The following is a 10,362-nucleotide window of genomic DNA, read 5'->3' as shown; positions in this document are numbered from 1 at the left end:
CACTGAAAATCACACTTCTTGAGAGAACAATCTTCTCAGTTTTCAGATCATATATTCTATACCTTTTCTCACAGCTGTCATATCCAACAAACACTCCATTTCCAGCTTTGTTATCCCATTTCTGCCTTAGTGATGATGGGATATGTATGTACACAAGCAACCGAACACCTTCAGATGCTTGACTCCTGGCTTCCTTCCCGTGAAGGCTTCAAAAGGAGTCTTTTTAGTAACAGATGTTGTATAACATCTGTTTTGAATATACACAGCTGTATTCACAGCTTCTGCCTAGAAGATTACTGGCATTCCTTTCTTTATCAGCACGGATCTTCCCATTTCACAAATTGTTATGTTTCTCCTCTCTGCAACTCCATTCTGTTGAGGAGAGTATGCAACTGTTAGTTACCTCTCCATTCCTTATTTCTCACAGAATTCTTCAAACTCTTTTGAAGTCTATTCTCCACCTCTGTCACTTCTCAGCTTCTTCAATTTATATCCACTCTGCAGCTCAACAAATGCCCTAAATTTCTTGAACACATTTAGTGCATCAGATTTGTTTCTGAGGAAGTATACCCAGCACATTCTTGAGTAATCATCAATGAATGTGATGAAGTATTTGTTCCCTCCCACAGATTCATTCTGCATTGGTCCACACAGATCAGTGTGGATTAATTCCAGTGGATAGCTTGCTCTCCACACTTGCTCTTTGTCGAATTTCTCCCTATGATGTTTGCCTAATGCACAGCCTGCACAAACATCTTCTACTTTAGTCAGAACAGGAAGTCCACATACCATCCCTTTCTACTGCATCTTCTTCATGCTGGCAAAGTTCAAGTGTCCCAGTCTCCCATGCCATATCCAGGAATCCTCAATCACTGAAGCTTTCCTTGTTGCGGGTGTGATGGACTCAAGTGAGAGTGGAAAGCATTGATTTCCTCCCAAGTTCACTATTGCAATAACATTGTTAAGGCTTACATCATCAAATATTACTACTTTGTTGCCTCCAAACAGAATGTAATAACCATGCTCCATCATCTGGCCTACAATCAGTAGATTTTCATCCAATCCAGGAACAAGCAATACCTCTTTTATGTATCTTTTTCCATGCTGAGTTTCCACAACCAATGTACCTTTTCCAGTTGCTTGCACAAGGTCTCCTTAGCCCATCTTTACTTTGCAGGTTACTGTTCTATCAATGTTGATTAATTCAGTTTCTTGAGAAGTCATGTGGTTGCTGCAGGCACTATCCATAAACCATATCTTCTTGTCATGCAAACTTGCAGAATGGCAAGCATAGAACATGGTTCCAATGGTGACTCTTTCTTCTTTGGCATAATTTGCTAGTTGTTTGTGACTGTGACTTTCATAATTTTTTGCAATATGACCAAACTGATTGCATCTTCCACATCTTGGCTTTCCTTTGTGTCTACATAATCCAAAGTGTTGCTTCTGGCAAACTTGGCATTGTGGCTTTGTACTCACTTGACCATTTCCCCAAGCAGTGTTGTTCCAGCTTGAATTATTGTAGTTGGTTCCAGTTTTGTTTGGAAATGAATTTGGTCCTCTCCTGTCTTGTGATTGTCATCTTTGAGGGGGTCTGCCTTGGAAACCCTTATATGAGCTGTAGGCTTGATTGTTTCCAATCTTTAAACTGCTAAAGGCTTTCTCCATTCCTGTTAGCTTATCCCTTTCATCATGTAGATCCTCCCTCTTGTCATAAACTTTCACAGAAGCAATGACTTCTTCTGCTCTCAGTACATCAAGATCTCGTGTATCCTCAATGATTGACACAATGGACTTATACCTTCTACTTAGACTCATTAGCAATTTATGCACAATTCTGTTTTCTAATACATCTTCTCCTAATGATTTCAGGTTATTCACAGTTGCAAAGAATTTAGCTAGATATCCATTTAAGCTTTCATTTTCTGCAATTCTCAGGTATTCAAAGTCAGCTCTCACTGCTTGAAGTTTTACAGCTATAACCTTTTTATCTCCTCTGAATTCTCTGCTCAAAATGTCCCAAGCTCCTTTTGCAGTCTTTTTATTTCTTATTCGTGGGAAGAGGTCATCTGTTAATGCTCCTTATATGATGCTTAATGCCTTTGCATTCTTGATTTTGTCTTCTCTGGATGTAGTGGATGTATGCAATGTAGTTTGCTCAGCTTCACTCTCTTCATCGCCTGATCCAGTTGCAACTTCAGGTAATTGATGAGAGTTGATTCCAACTTCTATTACTTTCCATAGATCGAATGCTATGAGGATAATCTCCATTTTTACAGCCCAAAAATCATAATTTGTGCCATTAAACTGTGGAGTTCTTACATCTCCTCCAACTGAGCTTGATCCTACCATTTTTTAGTAATTAACAGTTTAATCAATCTGTTTTTCACAGTTTACGCCCCTCTTAGAAATCAGTTTGTGAGCTCTGATACCATGTTCATTTTCTAAAGGTTTTTTTTTAGAAGAAGAATATGCTTAAACGTGCAGAGGAGATTATGAAGAAATTCTTGTATATATTTTTTTTCTGTATATCATCAATGCAGCAAACTCTGCTTTTATACACAATTTATGTAACTGATTCCATTATTTTAGGAATCAAGATCATCTCATTCATCCACTAATAGAGGGTCATGATTCTCACACGTAAAAATGATTTGTAACAGTAAAAACTGATATATATATATATATATATATATATAACTGCAATAACAGTTTTAACTGCCTTCTTAACTGTTTTAACAGAATTTCTTCAATCTCTTCATCCTTCTTGCTATAATCCACGTAGTCTTTTTTAAAGACTTCAATCACAAGTGATCAGCTTAGCTTTCAACAATATCCACTCTTAAATTTGCGTTCTCGCTATTGAGCTGCCAATGAATGGATATGGCAGGCTAGTTTGCCTAATGCCTATTTGTGCTTGCAATAGTTAGCATCTTGCAATCGAAGCATTAACTTCTGCTAAGCTAAAGCTTCTATGTTCTGCATGGTGTTTACAACATTATCCTGGTACATTTACCTGACAGTGCATGATATTAAACGTAAAAAGATTCTTAGAAAAAGCTCATTAATGGACGAAATTCTTCATTTCATTTTACTTTGGTTTTGAAGAACTATGATGGTGGTAACGCATAATAGTGCCATAATAAACACACACAATCACTAGAAACATCTTTTTTTCTCTCTTCCCACGTTGATAAAATGTATTTCGTATTGTATAGATTGACTTGTAGAGCAATGCAAGCTCAATTTCAGACTCATATTATCTATTATATTTCTGGAGGTCAAAAGTGGTGTCCAACCTGGCGCCTACTATTACATAAAAGACATGGTTTGAAAATTTGAGATATTGAAGTTCCCAATGGAGTACTTTTTCTTGTCAGGTCTTGACAGATTTTAAAGGATTATGACTTTTTTTTGCATGCTAGCTGTTATCTTTTTGTTTCTGTGGCCAAAGATTTCCGCCTGTAAAGGATTATATATGTCTCCAGAGCACGGATGGATGGGTTTGCGAATTGGGTTGCCAGGTCTGTTTGTAAGGTTTTCTTAATTCTCTGAATGATGCTCAAACTCTTTCATTGAATTATGCTGTTCATAAACAACGATAAAGCAACGAGCTTAGATGAAATTAACGATCAGATTGCAGAGACAGAACACTGGGATTAATAGCTTATAAAGCTATTTTCTTAGCTTTCATATTGTTGAAAATTAAGAAATATAAGGAGATTATTGAAATTAACAATCACTCTAAATCAAAAAAAAATAATAATAATAACAACAATCAGCTAAACCCTAACCAAAAAAAAAAAAAAAAGGAATAAATCAGCTTGTAGTAATGACAAAGGTCTGCCTGATTTGTTGCTACTCAATTATTACTAGCGAAGCTATAATTATAGTAGGTTATGCAGGCTTACCAGATTATTTAGAAACATTACGTTAAAAGTTACATTTTACTAATCTCTATATTAATGTGGATTCAATTTTTCCATTACAACTTTAGTTTAGTCTAATAAATTAACTCTCATATTAATATTTTCTAAATTAATAGCATTGGAGTTATATCAATAAAAGTTAATTTAATGAAACTCGTGTTATATAAATACAAGAAATATAAGCTTTTACCTTCTATATACACTATTAAATTTGAGTGTATGAGTTTGGAAGTACTAAAATCTTTAAAAATAAAAATAAAAATTTGTTAGTGTTTTTTATTATTGACAGAAAATATAATTTGATTTATGTATTTTTTCAAATCAGATTTAAATACAAATTATTTTAAAAATATATTTAGATCTATCAAATCTAAGTTAATATTAGAGCCTATTACAATACATTTTCCTTGATATCTATATTGATAGATCTGTTCAAGAATTTTTGTGCTCAAATAAATTAATTAATCGGCTTACTTATATTTGTCATAAAAAAAATTAATTGTCAATGTTTTTTTTATTTCACCATGTTTTATTTTCCATGAAAATTTTAGAAACAACCTTAGTTTCCAAACTATATTAATGATTAACTTGAGTTTATTTATTGATTGAAAGTTTAGTTTATCGTGGAATGAGTTTCAGTAATTTCCATAAATATGATGCCTAGTAGCAAAGGAAATAGCCCTATAACATAGAAATAAATTGAAAACTATTGATGCCAAAAATAAACATTTTGATATTTCTATTTTATGGATTATTTTGATGCTTTGTATAATTATAAATCATTAGAAAAACTAATTTCTAATCATTCAATATTTGGGCTATCCATTTTATTCTTAATTCTCGTGGCTGTCACTTTAATTTTTTTACGCAGTTTATTTCCATGGCTTTATTTTTGTTTTCTTTGGTGCTTCCTTTATAAATTAGGAAAAAGGAGAAATAAATTAGCATGTTATTTTATGTTATATAAAATTATACCTTAACTTAATATTTTGTGATCTGTATAATTTTAAATAATTAGGGATTAACCATAATATCTTTAATTAAATAAAATTGTATATTATGCTATGTTAGGATCACATAAATAATTATAATTAATTATGCTAAATATAATAAATATTATCCCACATGAATTTGTCATTATATTTATATAATTGATTAGAATAAAATATTAAATTATTTTTAGAATATACCCACAAGAATTATAAATTAAATACATAATTTGATAGTTTTATTATAAGTTTTAGGATAGAATATTAAATTATTCTCATAATATATACCCACATAAACATGAATTTAGCGCATAATTTGATAATTTTGTCATACCATATATTTGAATCTGTTTCAATTAAGAATTTAGCCCACGGGTAACTTTTATGTCATTAGATTCAATTTTAGCATGAATTACATTGTTAAAATATGAAATTTTATTTATTCCTTGATTTTGACAGAAGCATGTACTTTAAATTTGTTTTTGGAATTATTCATAATATAGTGCACAACTTGCTAATTTCTCTAATATTCATTATAATATTCATGATCTAAAAGGATGATAACTATAAAGTATGAAAAGAAAGAATTCTCCTTCATTTAGGGTGCATGGACATAGATTATGCAATTAGGAAAGATGAACCACCTACAATTATTAACATCTGCATTTCAGAGAATATTGCACTTTATGAACGATGAGAGCGATCTAGTTGCCTTAATATGATGTTATAAAAACTAGAGTATTTGCTGGTATATATGGATTGGTTGATTAGCATGAGAAAGTCTATAATTTGCTAAAAGCAATTGATGATCAATTCATCACTTTAGATAAGGCACTAGTAAGCACCTTAATCATGAAGTTCCCATCCATGAGGCTCACAGGTGTAAGAGGTATGCATGAGCACATCATGCAAATGAGAGACATTGTGGCTCAGATGAAAAATCTTAAGGTTGAAATGTTAGATTCCATCCTTATGCACTATATTATGAATACTCTTCCACAACAATTTAGACCCTTCAAAATCTTGTACAATGCACATAAAGACAGACGGTCAATCAATAAACTCATGACCATATGTGTTAAGGAGGAATGGAGATTGGTAATGGAACTAGGAGAAAATATAATGCTAGCAACCCGTAGGCAGGACAAAACTTAAGCTAATAAGAAGGAATCCACGTGTTTCTTCTATAATAAAAAACAAAACACATGAAAAAGGAATGCACTAAATTTCATAAATGGCTTGAAAAGAAAGATATTATAATCTCATTTGTTTATTATAAGTCTAATATGGTTGATATTAATTATAACATATGATGGATTAATTTTGGGTCTGTAATCCATATGTAATAGCACGGCCTAACCTATCATATATTGTCCGCTTTACGCCTTACCGCCCTCATTGTTTTGTTCTTGATGATGCAAGCCCACTTCTAAGCCTAACGCCCCAAAATGTGTACAATAGGTCAGCGACCAGCACTACTCATAAATCCCTAGCTTTGGATACTCGCTTTCGATATGAGATGTCACACCATATTTCAATTACCTTGTAGTGTATGTGAAACCTAAGGAAACCAGTGGGACATAAGCAAAACACTTATTTAGAAAATAAGACGTGTTCACATATGAAGGCTATATGAACATGTTATTTAACTTTAAGTAGTGGTTTTATTTTAAAGTTGTAAAGGACTTTTTGTGTTCCAAGTTTTTTCTAGAAACTTGATTTCAGTTTCAAGACTTGTACCTTTAGATATTTCATTAATTTTTTTGATACTTTTAGTTTATTTTATAGATATGATAGTGCTAGAAATGGTATTTTGTCTAATTATTTTTATTGCATTAATTTACAAAACAATGACATTTATAGTTCAATGTATATTCACACTTGCATTAAAAGATATGTTATTAATAAGGATTCCCTCTTATAGAACTAAAGATTAGGACATATCTCTATATAGAAAATTAAGAGATTAGTAAATGATATGAAATTAACTTATTACTTTTGATTTTACTAACTTCGAAACTTATATGGATCACATTAAGGAAATTCAAACCAACAAATCAATAAATGGTGTCAATAGGAGTTCATACAAATTAGAAATTATTCATACTAATATATTTAGTTCATACATGGAATCACATGGTTAAAAATACTTCATCTCTTTTAAAGATAATTACTCACGATACATATATTTTTACTTGCTTTATAACAAAAACAAAGCATTAGATACCTTTAAAAATTTTAAGGGTCATGTAGATAAAAAATATGGGAAATAAATTAAGATTGTGAGACCAGATAGTGATGGAGAAAATTATGGCAAATATATAAAGGATGGACAAACGCCTAATCTGCTAACAAAATTTCTTCAAAAAAATAGAATAGTTGCCCAATACACAATGCTTAGTTCACTATACCATAATGGTGTAGCAGAAAAAAAAAAAAAAAAAAAAACATTATTGGATATGGTACGAAGAGTGCTTAACAACTCCAATTTGTCTAAATCCTTATAGACTAAAGCACTAAAGATGATGATGCACATATTAAGCTGAGTTGCAACCAAGGTTGAACCAAAAACACCATTTAAGTTATTAAAAGGTTGTAAACTGATTTTGTGACATGTGCATTTATGTATGATCGTTTGAAGTAAGAATTTATAATCCACAAGAAAATAAGTTGAATCTAAAGATCATTGGTGGGTATTTCATTGGATATGCTAAAAGGTTTAAAAGGTATAGATTTTATTTTTCATCTTATAAAACTAGGATTATGGAATCAAAGAGTTCAATGTTTCTTGAAAATGACTTAAATAGTAGGATCAATCAAATCAAGAATATAGTTTCTAAGAATGATCATTCAGAATCACAATCTTTCAATAAAATGATATTGTTAATAGCATCTCTCAAGCACAAACTAGTGTTGAATGACCAATCATTGAAGCTTCATAAGTTGTTGGCAACATTCGAGTATATTAGATAGTACAGGCATTACCAAGAATTTATGAACAATTAGTTGAACTTAATACTTCTTAAAAAGATGATGGTACAACATTGAGAAGATAAATTAGAACAAATAGATCAACAATTTCTAATTATTATGTTGTGTATCTAAAGAATCTAACTATAACATTAGAGCCAAAATGATCCTAAATCAATAGGCTACACATAAAATTCTTAACAGAGTCTGAGATCTCGTTGAGTTACCTATTAATACAAGAGCCATTGGATGTAAATGGATATTTAAGATATTATTGAGATTATGGCATATTGTTATTGACATTTAGTAGCACATTTTAACTTGAAAATGCAATAATTGAATGTGAAAATTGCATTTCTTAATGGAGATCTAAAGTAGAAGGTTTACATAAAATAACTTGAAGAATTATCCTCTAGTGATGGTGAGCATTTAGTATGAAAGTTCATGAAATCCATATACAATTTAAAACAAGTATCTCAATAATGGTACGTTGAATTTCATGATGTAATATCTTCATTTGGATTTGTAGAAAACATCATGGATCAATGTACATACCAGAAAATCAGTAGATGTAAGATTTGTTTACTTGGTTTATACGTGGATGACATTGAATTTGCGACAAATGATAGGGTTTTTTGCATGAGGTGAAATAATTTCTCTTTAGAAATTTTGACATGAAGGATACAAGTGAGGCATTTTATATCATTGGCATTAATATATATATTGATTTAAAGGTGTTTTAGATTTGTCTCAATAAACCTATATCATTAAAGTTTTAGAGAGATTTTGAATGAAATATTGTTCACCAAATGTAGCTTCCATTGTAAAGAGTGAGAGGTTCAAAACTAATGCTTGAAAAATGATCCTGAAAAGGAACAAATAAAGAACATTCCATATTTTTCTAGTGTAGGAAGCCTGATGTATGCTCAAGTCTATACAAGACTTGACATTGCATTTGTTGTACGAATGTTTGGATGATATCAGAGTAATCAGGTATAGACCACTAGAAAGTTTATAAATAAAATAATAAGGTACCTTTAAGGGACCTAAGACTACATGCTTATGTATAGACAAGCATACAATCTAGAAGCAATTAGTTGCTCAAATTCAGATTTTACCAACTGTGTTGATTCATGTAAATCAATATTAGAATATATTTTTATGATGGTTGGTGGAGCTGCAGTTTGGAGAAGTGCTAAACAAAATTTGATTGTTACTTCCACTATGAAAGCTGAGTTCGTTTCCTTATTTGAGGCTACTATATATGATATATGGTTAAAGAGTTTCATATTTGGGCTTAGAACAATGGATTCTATTTCTAAGCCATTGAAATATATTATGATAATTCAACATTTGTTTTTATGGCTAAGAACAACAAAAGTGGTAGTCGAAGTAAACATATTGACATCAAGTATTTAGGCATAACAAAGCATGTTAAGGAGAATAAAGTGATTTTTTAGCACATTAGTACTAAATTTATAATCACAAATCTTTTGACTAAAGGCATGCCACTATTTAAATTCAAGTATCATGTAGTGAAAATAGGACTTGGTTCCATTATGTGATTTTAATTGTATGAACTATGTTATTTTTAAGGAAATTCTATTTATTGTGATGTATTCTCATATTTTTATGAACTAAGTTTATTTGGGAAAATTCATTTATATAGGACCACGAATAAACATAAGGTTTATTCGTTAATTAAGGTTGACATATATAGAATAATACTTGATAAATTATATGCATTGTAATACATGGAATGTAATGCTTGTTATTAGAGGACTTATCTTATTAACCCAAACATTTGTTACCTAAGAAAGTTAAAGGATAGGGTCAAGTAAAGACATTGGGTTAAGCGTATGGACTAAATGGGAGAATGTTAAAGTTATGTTTTACTAATCTCTATTAATATGGATTCAATTTTTTCATGAATTTTAATTTGGTCCAATAAATTAACTCCCATATTAATATTTCCTATTTCCTAAATTAATGGCATTAGAGTTATATCAATAGAATTTTAAAGGGACTCTTGTAATATAAATACAGGTTTTTGGTTTATAAGCTTACACACGGAAATATAGACTTTTACCTATAAAAATACACCATTAAATTTGTGTGTGCTAAGAGAGCTTAAAAGTACCAAAACCTTAAAAAAAAAAAATCATGAGTATTTTTCATTAATGGCGAGGTATGTTTTGATTTATTTAATTTTTTGCATCAAATCTAAATGCAAATTATTTTAGAAACATGTTTAGATATATTAAGTTTATTGCACGTGTGCGACGTCGCGACGATCATCTTTTTGGATCAATGTTATATGGATAAATGTGGGTCAAAATGACAAGGAATTTTTGTCCTTTATCAGTAAAAAAGGTAAAACAAAAAAAAAAGAAGTCATCACCTAGTATTATGTTCAATAGGAAACCTAATGATCTACAAAAACCTGAAAAAGAGGACTAGTTGTGTAAGGTGAA

Source organism: Populus alba, chromosome 1 (assembly GCF_005239225.2).
Source record: "Populus alba chromosome 1, ASM523922v2, whole genome shotgun sequence".
Taxonomy (NCBI): Eukaryota; Viridiplantae; Streptophyta; class Magnoliopsida; order Malpighiales; family Salicaceae; genus Populus; species Populus alba.
Note: the sequence above shows the minus strand (reverse complement) of the source record.